Source organism: Sinohyriopsis cumingii, chromosome 6 (assembly GCF_028554795.1).
Source record: "Sinohyriopsis cumingii isolate HCF-2022 chromosome 6, ASM2855479v2, whole genome shotgun sequence".
Lineage (NCBI taxonomy): Eukaryota > Metazoa > Mollusca > Bivalvia > Unionida > Unionidae > Sinohyriopsis > Sinohyriopsis cumingii.
In genome coordinates, this window is record NC_142966.1 from 77360884 (window position 1) to 77376426 (window position 15543).

Sequence of the window (15543 nt, forward strand, 5' to 3'; positions counted from 1 at the left end):
GATTTAGCGACTACAAACAACACAGACTCTAGTCTGTTGTCACTTAATGCAGATAAGGGTCTATGTTATTTTATCTGCTGATTAAAAAAAGCAACTGTATACCAGTAGACCCAGATCTGTGAACACTTATGCAATGTGGGATCTGAGTCTATGATTTTTGAAGTTGGATTTGACTTTGAAGTGAGTACTGTAAATAAAAATGATACGGTCATTGAACTATCTAGTCATTCATTGGGGGGGGGTGTTGGTTGAGGAGGTCTGGAGCCAGGGCACTCTTTTCCACAAAAGTTTCTTAAATTTCATGTAGAATAGATTAGGCATGGTTTTATTCATCATATTGTGCCTTTTAAGAGATATCAGAAAGTCTTAAAAGTACATTTTTGTTGTGAAAATAACTAATATGACATGTGGTTACAGTGATTCTACAGAGACTGATGACAAATGAAATGCTGTTTGAAGCTGCTGGTTGAACCACTGTTATGATTATTCCATTGCTTATGTGTTTGTTTGTTTTTTTAATCTCATATACTTCTCTATGCTGTTACTATTTAGATGGGTTTCCAACTGCACCATCATATGTTTGTTCCTGAATTTTAGTCACCTATTCCAAATGATGTCAGTGCTTTTCTTATGCTGTTTAAAGGATCTTATTTACCTCTGGGGAAAAACTGAAATACAGAAGGCAGAAGGAGTGTATGGCATGGTGCTGTGTTGTCATCAATCTGTCTGTAACATTTGCTTGTTATCATTCTGGAGACCATCATTTTGATCTGATTTGATCAAACTTGTAGATTAAAGGTCTTTTGCTCTCCTGACTGTTAGATTTGGATGTATGTGATTAAGTTCAAACAGAGCTGAATTACATGGTCAGTCATAAACTACATTATTTAAGTGATCCAGTGAACCATAAAACACAAGAAATCATAAGGTATAAATTACTCTGCACCATCTTGTGATCTAACAATGTCAATTACCTGCAGGCATACAACCTCCTTGGTTGTAAGTCAGATAAGGTGAGAAATCACAAGGTACAATGTCTCATGAAATACCTGCATGCATAAAATAACATATATTGGTTGTAAACCATGACATGTGACTTAACAATATCATGTGATTTAGTTATGCTGATATATACATACATAATAGCTTATATTCATGGGTCTTAATATTTCTGTAGCATATTTGATGCTGTTCACAGCATAGACTAACACCTACCATTACATAATGCACCCAAAGGTCAGAGTCACTTTTCATTGACTATCTGTGATTTCAAGAAAATTGCATTATGGACTAATATGGTTGTGCATTATGATAATGCAGATCATGGTATACAGTGGCATACACATTCAGTACATGAAAATCACATGTGTCTAGGCTACACCTTGGCTGCTAATGACCTTCAAAAAGGTGTGAAAGACTCAGGAACTTCTGATGTTGAGTACAAACTGAGGTATGTGGATCTTACAATTTTTGTTACTTTTAAGCTTAAAAATTGTTCTTTGTTTATTGCCCTTTTTTTAACATGGCTGTTTATTAGAAAAAACAGCCAAAGATTGGGATTACAGATTCTAATAATAAAAACCATCAGCTCTCTCTTGGTGAATGGGATTGTGGTGGTGGTGGTGGTGGTGGTGAGGCAGCTAAGTTGCTTCCCTTGAATTTTAATAGCTGGTTCCACCAGAAAAGCCTGCCCACAACATAAAGAAAAAGAATTTCATGTCTTTAGGTTTTTATATCTTTACCAATGCTATATTTTAGTTATTATTAAATTTCTTTGGACATTATATCTTTTATTCAGACTTGAACTCATTAAATATTGACTTATTTATTGATTTTATATTATGCCATAAGTGCATGGATTTTGATATAGGTTAACTGCATTCTTTTTTATTCCAAATTAAAAAGCAATAAAAGAACATAATGGGTGCCTTTGTAGCAATTGTTTCATTTGCTTAATGTATAGCTTATGTACAAGTAAGTAATTCCTTCCTTTGTTTGTTTGTTTGTTTGTTTGTTTCTTTCTTTCTTTCTTTCTTTCTTTCTTTCTTTCTTTCTAACTTCATTTTTTATTTGATTCAGGGGTCAGGAAAAGCACTTGTCCTCTCATTTGGAAGCATACTTGTTTTGTCCTCATTTGGTGCATACATGCTTCAAACATTTTATCATATTTTTCTTCTCCTCATTGATTAAATTACCTCTTTTCTCTTTGAAAATGAATTTAAAAAATTGGAATAGATTGTTTTTAAGAGCTGTGATATTTAAATGAAATTGCCACCCTCAAAATGAAACTAATATTGCACATTGATGTGGCCTCATTTTCTGCAACAACTCTTTCAGCTTATAAAGGTTATTTACTCTAACTACACTGTTTACCCTAATTACCCTTTTTGCCCTGTCTACCTTAATTACCCTATTTACCCTGTCTACCCTAATTACCCTATTTACCCATTCTACCTTATTTACCCTATTTACCATATCTACCCTAATTACCCTATTTACTTTCTCTACCATAATTACCCTTTTCATTCATTAAGAACTTTTGTAGAACTTTGTCAGGATTATTCTGGAGTCAATTCTTAATGCTGTAAGTTTCTCTCACATTTTCATTTTTGACTTTGATAATTAAATTCTTTTTTAAGTTTTACAAAACTTGTTGGTTTTGCTTCTTTTCTGTTACTTAGTTTGTAACCATAGAGTTGTAACAGCCCGGATTATCCTGTTTACCTTATCCATAGCATGTAGCCATAATTTGAATTTGAGGGAAAAGGAAAAAAAAAATATTTGATGGGTGAGAACAATTCTTTGTTTAAATAATTCTTATCATCCTCTTGGAAGATTAGATGAAGTGGATTGAGTTTCACTGCTGGGACCCACTAAGTGAGATTATCAAATGACCTAGAAATGTTATTTTTCCTTCACAGCCTACATGTGAATTTGGCATTAATTCAAACATGATAGTGCAACTTGTGTGAACTGCACATTAGGTACAGAATGATAAGGTTGTTTATTTGTGTATCATATTACACATATGTGAACTGCCTAAAAGTGCAAAATGGTACTAGAACCAGGATATGCTATCCCATAATGTACCAGCCTAATCAGAGTAGGCAATTTGCATGAAAAAATATGAACCAGAATGGACAGCATAAACCCAGATCCATCAGTGCATTTAGCCTGAATCTCTGATCACTGCCTGGTGACTTTAGATAGCCTGTTGACTTTTAAAAAGTCCAAATTTTGCTGCTCCAAACATGGGGGCATTGCTTACCAACTTATATTTTGAATGATAACCAAACTAGTTAGCTTAATTATTAATCTTTGTGTCAGGTAAGTATTACTTGTTGTCTCACATATAGTCTCTGGTAGACAATTTTTACAAACACAACTGTCATCTTCAAAATAAAAAAGATCTGGGACAACAATGGTTAGGGAAAATATATCTGAACAGAGACTTAATAAGTGAGGTGTGTATGTGTGTGATTTGGATTTTTAATGTAGCTTTAAAAAAATTTCAGTCATATTGCTACAATGTCTGCAGTGGGTCAGTTTATAGTGATGTCTAGCACTGGGGCATCATACTGCAGACATGTAGCATAATGTCCCACTCAGTCACACTATCCTGACACCAGGCTGACCAGTCCTAACACTAATCTTTTAATGCTGAACTCCAAGCAAGGCAGCTGCTAGTACCATTTTTATAAGTCTCTGCTATGACCCAGGCAGGGTTCAAACCTGCAACCTCCCACATCTGAGGTGGACACTTTGACCACTTAGGCCACTGGAGTGGTCAGTAAGTGAGGTTTTGCATATGAATGAGTTGACATGAATATAACAGATGTAGACATTGACCGCAGCTCTAAAAAATAGGTGGGCATTTTGTTTAGAAAATTTGAAATTTAAAACCCAGTGAATATTAAGCTGCATGTGGAGTCCCTCACCTTGAGTTTACGAAGTACTGTATATACTCACATACAAGTCAAGTCCAACTGCAAACAACATAGATCCTGATTTTCCATCACATAAAGCACCAGCAGATCAGGGTCTATGTTGTCTGTTGTACTGATTATTCCTAACTAACTGCATAGACCTTGATCTGCTGGTGCATTATGTGATGGCAGATCTTGGTGCAGTTTGGAGTTGGATCTTGTGTTTAAACAGCAGTTCAGTTGGGGTTCTTGCAAGTGGTATTACATGTACATCTTGTTGTTTGTGCAATAACCATGATTAATTTACACATTTGCGGCTGACTGGTGTTTCTTTGGATGAAATTCTGCTTGACAGGTTGTCATTTGCATCCATCAACTTTTACTTGACAGAAATACCTAAGAACTGCTGACCAATTCGATTGTCAGCAAGCTGTGAATCACTGAGTAATTGCATTTAGACTCAGTAGTGGTTTGGTGATAGAATAACATGAGTTGTTCACCATCTACAGTAAACAAACTTTATGGATGGCATGCACTCAGGGTAAGGAAGAACCCTATCATTTCCAGGGGCAAAATCTCAGAGGTCAAGGTCACTGTGACTAAAATATGAAACAATAGTTTGAGTTCTCCATCATCTAGGGTTACCAAACTTTTTCAGATGGCTGCATTTGGGGGCAGAAAGAATCCTATCAGTTTGGGGGTCAAAATAGAAAATGTCAAAGTTTCTGTGATTGAAAGCATAAAAAAGTTATCCACACAATACCATTGGTTCACCATCATATACCTGGACCAAATTTTATAGATGAATTGCACTTGTGGCATGTAAGAACCTTATCAATTTGGGTGTCAGAAGGTCAAAGGTCATTGTGACTGAAAAAGGAAAAATAGTTTCCACATAATTGCTTAATTTCTCCACCATCTGTGGTTACCCAAACTTTTTGGATACTTGCACTTGTCCATTTCAGGGTCAGCAAAAGGTTAGGAATCAAGGTCACTGTGACTGAAAGAATACAGTTTGTTTGGCACATTAACATTAGTGCTACATTTCAAACTAGGGCCAAAATTTGTGGATGACTTGCACTTGGTGTAAGGAAGAAGGCTGTCAAGTTTAGGGTCAAAAGGTCAAAAGCTACATTCATTGTGACTGAAAGAAGAATACTGGTTCCCACTAATTGACATTAATTCTACATCACAGTCTTTGACTAAACTTTGTGGATGGTTTACACTTTCAGTAAGGAAGAAGTCCTTTGTGTTTGGGATCCAGTGGTCAAGGTCACTTACTGAAAGAAGAAAACTAGTGTACATAGAGAACTATATAAATGTGCTTCTCCTGGAATTTTTTCTTCTTTTTTCTTCAAAGGAATATTTATGTTGACGAGAGAGCAGATTATTTTCAAGATGGTCAGTGAACTTAATAATATGATCTCAGTTTTGAATACCTTGAGCAATACTTAGTCATAAATAAATCCCCACTTTATTTTATGACTGCTGTGTTATTTATGTTAATATACCCATAACATAATTTTTATATTTGTAACACATATAATAACACCTTATGACATATTGAATGAGGGGCCCTGAGTGGCAGAGTGGTACAAAGCACTCACCATTACGGATCATTGCCATCTCACCTCTGTCTGCATGGGTCCTAGTCTCGGATTCAGCCAATGTGGGTACGTGAGAAAGTTTGCCAATAGCTTCTCATGGATCGGTGGTTCTTTCTGGGGTCTTCTCAGGTTCTTCCTCCACCATTTATATTGGCTGCCATGTATTGCCTATCTTGTGCTGAAAAATGGTGTTAAACCCTACAACAACAACAACTTATTGAATGATGTCACAACATCATGCAAAGGAAAGGCATAATAACTTAGGCAACTGAATGTTTATCAGATTCATTTCAGTACACTGTTTTGCAGGTTTGGTCGAATAAAATAATTATTTTTCATCATACAGTATATAAAATCTTACATTTGTCCTCATTTCAAATGAAACTTGTTGAATATTTTTAATCTTTTACTCACCAAGTCTTTTCAAAAGATAAAAATTATTAAACTCATTTCTGAATTAAATCATCATCATCATTGGCAGCTCAGTCTCAAGAGATCATGCAAATAGTGCCCTTGGGGAGTCATCTGTCTTAGGGGTTTTGGCATCATCTGCTGTGTCTGTGCAGGCCTATGCACAAGTGACAGTCCCTATTGCAGTTGGTACAGATGTACTGGGAAGTCTGAATTGCTGTGGTTGCTTCCGTACACCTCTTTATCCCACGTTTCTCTGCCACCAGCTGGCCTCCCCTCACATCAGCAAGTGCTATGCCCTTGCAGACCATCAATCTCCAGGTGCCTCAGTCCTTGGCCTGCACTTCCCGGCCATCGGGTGAAATGTCGCATGCCTTCATGTCCCTCTTGCACACATCCTTGAAATGGAGTGAGGGGTGGCCGACTCTTCTAGTGCCAGTGGCCAGCTGTCCATATAGGATGTCCTTTGGCAGCCTCCCATCCTCAATGCATCAGATGTGTCCCAGCCATCAAAGGGGGCATTTGCTCAGCAGGGAGTACTTGCTGGGGATACTTGCACACTTTAGGATCTCACTGTGTGGGACGCGATCTTGCCAGCTGATTTTCAGTATGTGTTTTAGGCACTGTATGTGGAAGGAGTTGAGCTGTCTCTCTTCCCTCATGTAGGTGCTCCAGGTCTCACTTCCATATAGGAGGGTGCTGAGAACACAGGCTTGGTAGACTTGGATCTTGGCGTTCAGATATACACCACCAATGGATGAGTCAAAGGTGTAGGACAGGAGCAGAGAGAAAAGATCCTGAAAAGGTCTGTCCCCAACATGCAGCCCTGCTTCATGCCACTGTTGATGGGGAAGGAGTCTGAGGACGATCCATCATATAGGACTGTTCCCTTCATATCAGCATGGAAAGAGATTATCATGCTGCAGAGTTTTAGGGGCAACCGATCTTACTGAGAAGTTCATAAAGGCCCTTCCTGCTGACCAGGTCGAAGGCCTTGGTGAGGTCAATGAACATCATGTAGAGTGGCTGACCTTGCTCTCTGCTCTGCTCTTCTCTTGGAGTTGTCGGAGGAAGAAGATCATGTCTGTTGTCAATCTGCCTGCTCTGAAGCTGCACTGGGACTTTAGGTACACATGGTCTGCCAGCAGCTGCAGCATGTTGAGGATGATGCAGGAGTACACTTTGCCAGCGATGCTCAGGAGTGAGATCCTTCTGTAATTGTTACAGTCATTGCAGTCACCCTTGTTTTTGTAAAGGGTCACAATGGTGGTATTGTGCATGTCTTGGGGGATTGCTCATTCCTCCCAGCAGAGGCAGAGTAGATGATACAGCAGCTGTAGCACCACTGGTTTTTGGCATTTGATAACTTCAGGCGGGATGCTGTTGCTACCTGGTGCTTTGTTGTTTGGGAGGGAGTCAAGGGAGTCAATTGCTTTGCTGAGCTCCTCTAAGGTTGGGACTTTGTCAAGTTACTCCATGGTGGACAGTTTATGTATGCTGCTAAGGGCCACATCAGTGACTGGTGTTTCTCAGGAGTATAGCTATGAGTATTGCTCCACCCATCTGGCCATCTGTTTCTCATGGTCTGTGATCTTCTCTCCCATCCGAGATTTCAGGGGTGTGACCCCTTTCACTGAAGGGTCTAGAGTCTTCTTAATGCCACTGTACATACCTTGGATGTTTCCAGACTTGACACTGTGCTGGATTCCTTCACACAGTTGCTGTCAGTATCATTCACACACTGACTAGCGATGCATTGGGTGATGCTTCGGGCACTTCTGAGGGCAACAAGCTTCTGTTCATTAGGGCATTTTTTGTAAGCTATGAAGGCTTTTCATTTGTCTTTGATTATTGGTTCCATCATTGAAAGGTTGCATTGAACCAGTCCTGACTGGGCCGCTCCTTCTTGCCAAATGTGGACATGGCTGTGCTGTACATGGCATCCTTCATGGCATTCCACTTGGTTGTGGCACTGTGCTCTGGCAGGTCCTGGAGAGCCTGGTCCAGGCCGGACGCATACTCCTCTACCTTGGAGGGGATTGACATCTGTACAGTGTTGATGCGAGGGCAACCTTTTGGTTTTGAGTGGTGTAGTGTGTGTAGCTGAAGGCGCACCCTGCTGCTCACGAGGGCATGGTTGGAGTTGCAGACTGCACTGTGGTAGCTTCTGGTGGAGAGGACACTGTTCAGGGCAGAGTGCCTGGTAATGACCAAGTCAAGCTTGTGCCAGAGACGAGACCTGGGATATTTCCACAACACTTTGTGTTATGGCTTACACTTGAAGAAAGTGTTTGTAATGCACAGGTCATGGTTGGTGCACAGCTCCAGCAGTCTCTGACCATTTTTGTTGGTCTTTCCAGTGCCATGATGTCCAAGGCAGCTACGACATGACTCTTGGTCTGCACCTACTCTGGCATTAAAGTCACCAAGGAGGAATAGTGGCTTGTCTCTGGGGAAGTCTTTGATCTGTTCATCCTGCTGCCCATGGAACTGATTCTTTGCATCTTCTGAAGATGTGAGGGTGGGGGGCATAGACACTGAGGATGTTGACAGGACCTTGCAGCAGTGGCAAGGCAGATGGATGAGATATGCTCAGTGCCCCCTGAGAGAGGCTCAACTGAGGCCAGGAGGGTGTTTTTGATGGAGAAGCCCACTCCATGTGGGCAGGGCTCCTCAGGTTGTTGACCCTTCCAGAAGAAGGTGTAGTTTTCCTTTCTGAGGGAGCCACTGGAGGCAAGCCTGTTTTCCTGGAGGGCAGCTATGCTGACATTTAGTTGGTGAGCTCTTTGTTGATGATGGCCATCTTCCTGGTTTCATCCACCTTCCTGAGGTCATCAGAGATGCCTGTGCACATGGTGTGCATGTTCCAGCTTGCAAATTGAAGAGCTGGAGTCTTCTTTCTTGGTTTCTTGTTTCTTTTGTCTGGTGTGGAATTTCCATCTGCTTGTCATGCTAAGCAACATACTGACACCCACTGGAGCAGGCAGACATTGGCAGATCTTCACCTTACTGACTGGGGCCTGCTTGCATGAGGCAGGTGGTAGTTGGCCAGTGGGACATGATGATCCCTCCCACCATCAAAGCTGACCCATGGTGTCCCTTCCATATGCCAATCGAGTGGGACTTATAACCCATAGACTACCAGCTTCCATGTTGCTTCCTCACTCAGGAGTGAGGCTGGAGTGGCCTCTCCAGGACACAAGCCTGGGCATGGAGTATGGAGATCCTGGGCTGCCCATACATCAGGATCCCCCTCTCTTCCTTGCTGGTGGGGTCAAAAGGAATGCTGAGCATGACATTTGGCACCAGTTTGGATGCAGAAGCTGCTGGAAGGAAGTCGTAGTTGACACCTAGCCACCGTAGGGGCTCAACTCTAGATTTTCTGTCTCCTGTAGCCTTTCCTTCTCCTGAAGATATCCACAGAGCTTCCTCCTCCTAGAAGAACTGCCTGACAAGGTTAATGAGCTCCATCTGCCCGAGCTTGGAGCCAGAGTATTCCTTCTCTAAGACTGGATGCCTGCCATGGTTAATGAGCCCAGTCCTCCCACCCAGTTAAACCACTGGACACTTGGCCGTGCCACACAGCAGGCTCTGTGAAAACAGGGGGCCCCACATGAAAGTGTTGCTGTGGACACAATAGTGTAGGAGAGGACATATGCAAGTAACCAGTGGTCCCACAGCTATCACTACACCTGGAAAGGAGAGGCTGTGAGAGATGCTTCACTCTCCTTTGGCAAGTGGGACATCAGTTTCAGACCTTGTACCCCTCAATAGTTTCATTTAAAATGAGCACTCATGTACAATCCCCAAATACCAGAGACTTTTGTTGTACATGCTAAATTTTGAAATTATTAAATTTGCATTTATTCTGGTGAATAATGCAACATTATTTATGAAAAGGAGAATTTAAAGCAATGTAGAAATATGAAAGGTAGATATCTGCTTGTTTGTGGGATTATTAAAAAATTAAATTACCATTTACCATTAATTTTACAAAATACCCATAAATAAATCACTTGTTGGCAATCCAGTTTTAAAGTTTTATCAAGAGTAAAAATGTATAGAAAATTTTATTAACACAAATCAGTAAAATCTAACATCTCTTTAAGTTCCTTTCATCTTTATCAGAAAATGTCAGTTACGTTCAGGCATCCATTTTAGAAAGGGGAACTTACTTATGCCCACATACTGTAGGTGACAAGTTTACCCATTTACTCAGCCTGTTTACTTTAGCACCCCCATGGTCTAGGGCATTGACATCAGATGGACTGATAACCATTTTCCAACAAAGCAGAAAGAAGGGACCAAAAAATTGTTAAAACATGTACCATTCTCACTAAGCCTTCACCCCCCCCTTTCTCCCCCTTATCATATAACCATGCATAGATCATGCCCAAAATAGAACATTGAGTAACATAGATGTAAATTTGACTAACATTCAAACTGAGCCAGGAAAACAAAAGTTAGCTAGCTGTCTGCTAGGTGTTATAGTATTATAACAGCAATTGAGGTCTGTATCAATCTTTATTTCTTTCATTGTTTCTTTCTTTCTTTGTTTGTTTGTTTCTTTCTTTCTTTCTTTTCAAATAGGCCTTGTTTTAGCTATTCTTGCTCTTATACATGCATTCTTACTTATTATATGAGTGCATGGGAGACCTGCCATTCTAAAACTAGTGAATGAGTATTATTGACTGTCATTACATGTTATCTTGGACAGGAATTAGTCCCTGCTATATGCACCTACTAAATAACATGGAATCACTGATTTTCATAGTGTAAGGACCTTAGTTATTGATCAGATTTTACAGAAACTTCAGGTTAAAGATGGTCAGATTCTTTAAGTATTATTTGAACTGGAAAAGGAAGATCTATTTAAAGTGAGCATGATTATTACAACAATTTAACTTAAGTTATAATAAGCTTTCTACCCACATTGTATCAAAACAACAAACTTCAGGTTACAGATGGTCAGATTTTTTAAGTATTATTTGAACTGGAAAAGAGAAGACCCATTTAAAGTCAGTATGACTATTACAACAATTAAACTTAAGCTATAATAAGCTTTCTACCCACATTGCATCAAAACAACAAAGACTTTAAATGAATATGATTTACAAGATGTACAGATATGGGATAATACATAAATGCAATGGAAAAAAATCACATACCTTAAAATATAAGCAAGCAGTGAAGTTTAAACAAGGTATTATTTAAGTATGAATTTATTGTGTAGTAATTAAAGCAAAGCAAAGGTTTGGATCTGAATGATTCTGAGCTGTTGGTCAAGGACTAAAAATCAAGAGCCATACATTAAATTAAATGTCTAAGTATCTTAAATTAAAAGGATGTACCCGCTCAGGATTGAAAACATGCAAAGATGCAAACTAAGTCTTACTTGGAAAAAAAGTAAAAAGAAGGGAGGTAAAAGTAGGATATTTGATAAGACACACAAAAAATGACAGAAGCATGAATCTGGAAAGGATAAAGGTATGTAAAATGGCAAGTTTGATTATCTTTTTTGACCATTTTGTTTTAAGACAAAGGTCTTGAAGTTATTTTACAAAGATTTTTGCATGCATATCAAATTGCACTTGGTAGACAATATCAGCTCCTTGCATTTTGATATAAAAAATTCAGTTTATTGTGGTATTTTGCTTATGTTGAGTACAAGTTTCATGATGAGTACAAGTTTCATGTTGAGTACAAGTTTCATGATGAGCACAAGTTTCATGTTGAGTACAAATTTCATGATGAGTACAAGTTTCATGATGAGTACAAGTTTCATGTTGAATACAAGTTTCATGATGAATACAAGTTTCATGATGAGTACAAGTCTCATACCAATTGTTGTTTAACCCACAGCCAGTGCTTGAAACTTTTCTAGGTTGGTTTGCATTCAGTTTAGAGTGAACCACTCAGTAGGAATGTTGAACCATTGTTAAAGTATGTCAGTAAGTGACAAATTCTGGTTAGGAAATGCACAGTGTGTTGCCATTAGTACAGATTGCTATAAAACCATATTTAATACAGTAATTTTTTTTCTGATAATTGAAAAGTCAAGGTACAAGGATTGACTCCTGTGAAACCATTTTTGCTCAAAACACCCTGCATCTTAATTTGCCTGTTACAATTAAATAGATAGCTCAGTGAGAAACTTTCTGAGCCATCTGACACATTGCAAGCGAGACTTGCAGATGAGAATATCTTGAGGAAGACAGGCAAAAATCTTGGATAAATCCATCAGACTATTTGTCCAGTGACTTTTTCCAGTCTTCTAGTAAATGTAGAAGAGTGGTCTGGTGTTTATAACCTTTTCAAACATGTCCCATATATTTGTTAAAAATTCTTCTAAAAACGTTGACAACTGTGCCACAATTAATTTCTTGATGGGTAAAATGCTAACTTGTCTGTAATTACTTTTATCAACAGGATTGTTCATTTTAATGATTGGAACTACCTGTCCTTCCTTCATATGATCAGAAAAAATATTAGGTTAGTTTCTCGTTAATTACCGGTAGATCTAAGGCATACCAACAAGGATTGGTGCCCTACCTTTATGAGTTTAACAAGAATTTTAACCCTAGTATCTTTTTTCTAATTCAGATTTGTCATTTTATATACTTTGTCACTGTTAACATAATTAAATTAAAATACTGCATCTATATTACAACTGTCTTTAATTGCATTAATTCTTTGATGAGCTAAGCATCCTACTTGATAGCTAATGCCAAATTTAAATAAAGTTATTGAACATTTCACATTTTCCCCTTGGATTGTTTGCATTTTTGTATCTTCTACAAGAGTGACATTTTCTTGACCACCAGAACATTCATTAGTAAAAAAAGACGCTAGATTCTAATATGGAGACATGTTCTTTAATTTGTTGAGCAGATTTGTCTGCTTTCTTTAGTTTTTGTAACTCTTGTATGATTTGTACCAAGTGTACTTTGTAAACATTATATGCATATAGCTTTATATTTATACAAGCTTTTTTGGTATGATTCACTCACTATCAATGATCACTCATATCTCACCTCTGTCAACATGGGTTCATGCTCTTCATCCATCAAATATACTGGCCACCATGTATGTCCTATAATGTGCTAAAAATGGTGTTAAACTCCAAAAATCACAAACTTTGTTCATACATGTTAATGATTTCCTACTTGAATATGTAGATTTGTCTATGACAGTCAACAGAACTATTTTCCTGACATTTCTTGGATATGTATATTTGTCAATGACAGTCAACAGAACTATTTTCCTGACATTTCTTGGATATGTATGTTTGTCTATGACAGTCAACAGAACTATTTTCCTGACATTTCTTGGTCTCTTTCATCCTGGGTAACAAGCATTAAATTATATTTGTCATGAAAAAAATATCTTTTGCACAAACCATTTATTCTAGATTGCTAATTTTCATAGTGGGTTGTAATATCATTGTAATTGAAAACTCTGTTCAAAATTTTAAATGGAGTAAGTGGGAGACCATGTTCATTTTGCAAAAATGCTACCTCATTATTTACTCTAAGCATGTGTCAACGAATTACATTTCTTATGAAGTATTATTCAGTAAGAATCTTTATATTTTATGCTTGTTTTTTTTTACATCCAGTTACACCAGTGTTATCTCTGCTAGTCTTGGAAAAGAAAGTTGATAGAGTAGATCTATATATTTAGTTTCATTAAACTGTTTGTTCATCAACTGCTGTCTAAACCTACATTTCTGACATTTTTTTTGTCCCCAGCTGAGACTTGGAATATTCATGCATCCACAAATCTCATTCTGGTTTCTATCTTAAAGCTCACTCTTAAGTTTCCCATGACAGTTTCCTTTCTGTTTCCATGACAGTTTCCTTTCTGTTCCCATGACAGTTTCCTTTCTGTTTCCATGACAGTTTCCTTTCTGTTTCCAGGCCACTGGAGGTAAAGTAATACAATTTTGTATAGCATACTACATTGGGAATCCCATATTCAAGTTCAAGGTCACAGTTCAGTATTTTTAGTTTTTTCTCCTTGATACATTATAGTTTTGAAGACCTTTTAGATTAGGAAGTGAAAGTTGGTATATACATGATCATTAGTGGGTGTGTCACAAACCAAATTTGAGGTCTTACATGTATCTTCAAAGTAAAGGTCATGGGTCAGCATTTTAACTTTTCCTCACTTTCCATTCCACTTTATAGCTTCAGAGCTGTTTAAACATGAATGCATGAACTTTCTCTTTTTGTCATGTCCCACATTGTAAGGTCCTATCTTCAAGGTGAAGGTCACAGGTCAATATTGCACATTTCAGTACTATTCTTGTTTTGTTCTTTAACATACAAGCTGTTTAAGATAAATGAATAATAGTTTATTATCTCTCAAAGATGTATTGCATTCAACATTTGGGGTACTGTCTTCAAGGCCAAGATCATAGGCATATATTTCTTGGCTGCTTTTGCATCTGTTCAATATCTTTAAACTTGTTTGAGGTTCAAGGATGAACTGTGTAAGTCTTCTATTTCTTGTATCACAAGGTTTTGTGTTCAAGGTCAAGGTCATTATACATTTTATTTCACTTTCTGCCCTTTTATTCTAATACTCTTTGAGATAGAGTCATGAAACATTCTTTTCCTTTCATGTCTGCTTTGTAACTCCAGTTCTGTGATAAGGTTCACAACCAGATTTGATGATTGTTTACATTTTATGTATCCCATCACAGGAGGGAGGGGACAAAATTTCACTGGATTTGTTTGTCAAAAGTATTCAAAAAAGAAAAAAATATACACACACTTTTTATTTCCTTTCAGTACCATTTTGAAAAATAAATCACAATTTATTTGTAAACTGAGTTTTTTGTGCATTTTATGTTTTGTATGAATTGTAATGCATTTATTTTAAATGACTTTTGTCAACAGCACCATTTTAATCGGTGGACATAGATTTGTATTCTGATATTTAGAATGATATAACTAAAATTTAAAACATCACGTTTGTTTGCCAGAATATTGATAGTGGTAATATTTAATCAGTTTTGTGTTGCATGGCACAATATCCTTTATATTTAGTGATTGCACAAATAAATGTACATGAATAGGTATCATTTATATTAATTAAATTAAGAATAAATACAAACTAGTAATATAGGGATTCTCATTGGCGATTCCTGAAAATGTCCTTTATGGACAGATGTTCTTTATGTGGAAGAGTCATATGAGGTAGATTTCACTGCATATTTATATGCTGCAAAAATAATGTGTCTATTTTATAAACATGATTTAGTTTGTGCCCCAGGTATATTCTGTGGAAGAGATATTGTGTTACCCATATCTGTCTTTGTGTCCATACAATTCACTTCTACATGTGCATCAAACATTTTGTTTCACCTGAATAACATTTAAAGGTCTTTGTGGACTGAAACCATATTTAGTATGCGGCTTTGTATCAGGAAAATCTAGGTCAAGCTTTCCCATTTTCTCTGTCATAATTTTAGAGTTTAGGCCATTGTTTGACCTAGAACATTTCCTTTCATATTGTATGAAGGTTGTGCCTTATTGGTGGGAAATCTTTTCTATGGACCTATTTTAGGGAATAAAATTTTATTTGAGGTTTCT

General features: G+C 37.7%; 1 protein-coding gene across 6 annotated transcripts in view; it reads left to right on the forward strand.

Moving 5' to 3' along the window:
• LOC149797265 (excitatory amino acid transporter-like) overlaps positions 1–15543 on the forward strand; it is an 81667-nt gene that overhangs the window by 9285 nt on the left and 56839 nt on the right. The window contains exon 1 of one of the 6 annotated variants that reach the window (XM_089961968.1): positions 1128–1450. The exons of 3 other annotated variants lie outside the window; for them this stretch is intronic. The gene's annotated coding sequence lies outside the window, so the exon portion shown is untranslated. Of the gene's footprint in view, positions 1–1127; positions 1451–3305; positions 3328–10314; positions 10455–15543 lie in introns of those variants that run through there. 2 more of the 6 variants (XM_089961973.1, XM_089961971.1) reach the window with 2 other exon arrangements.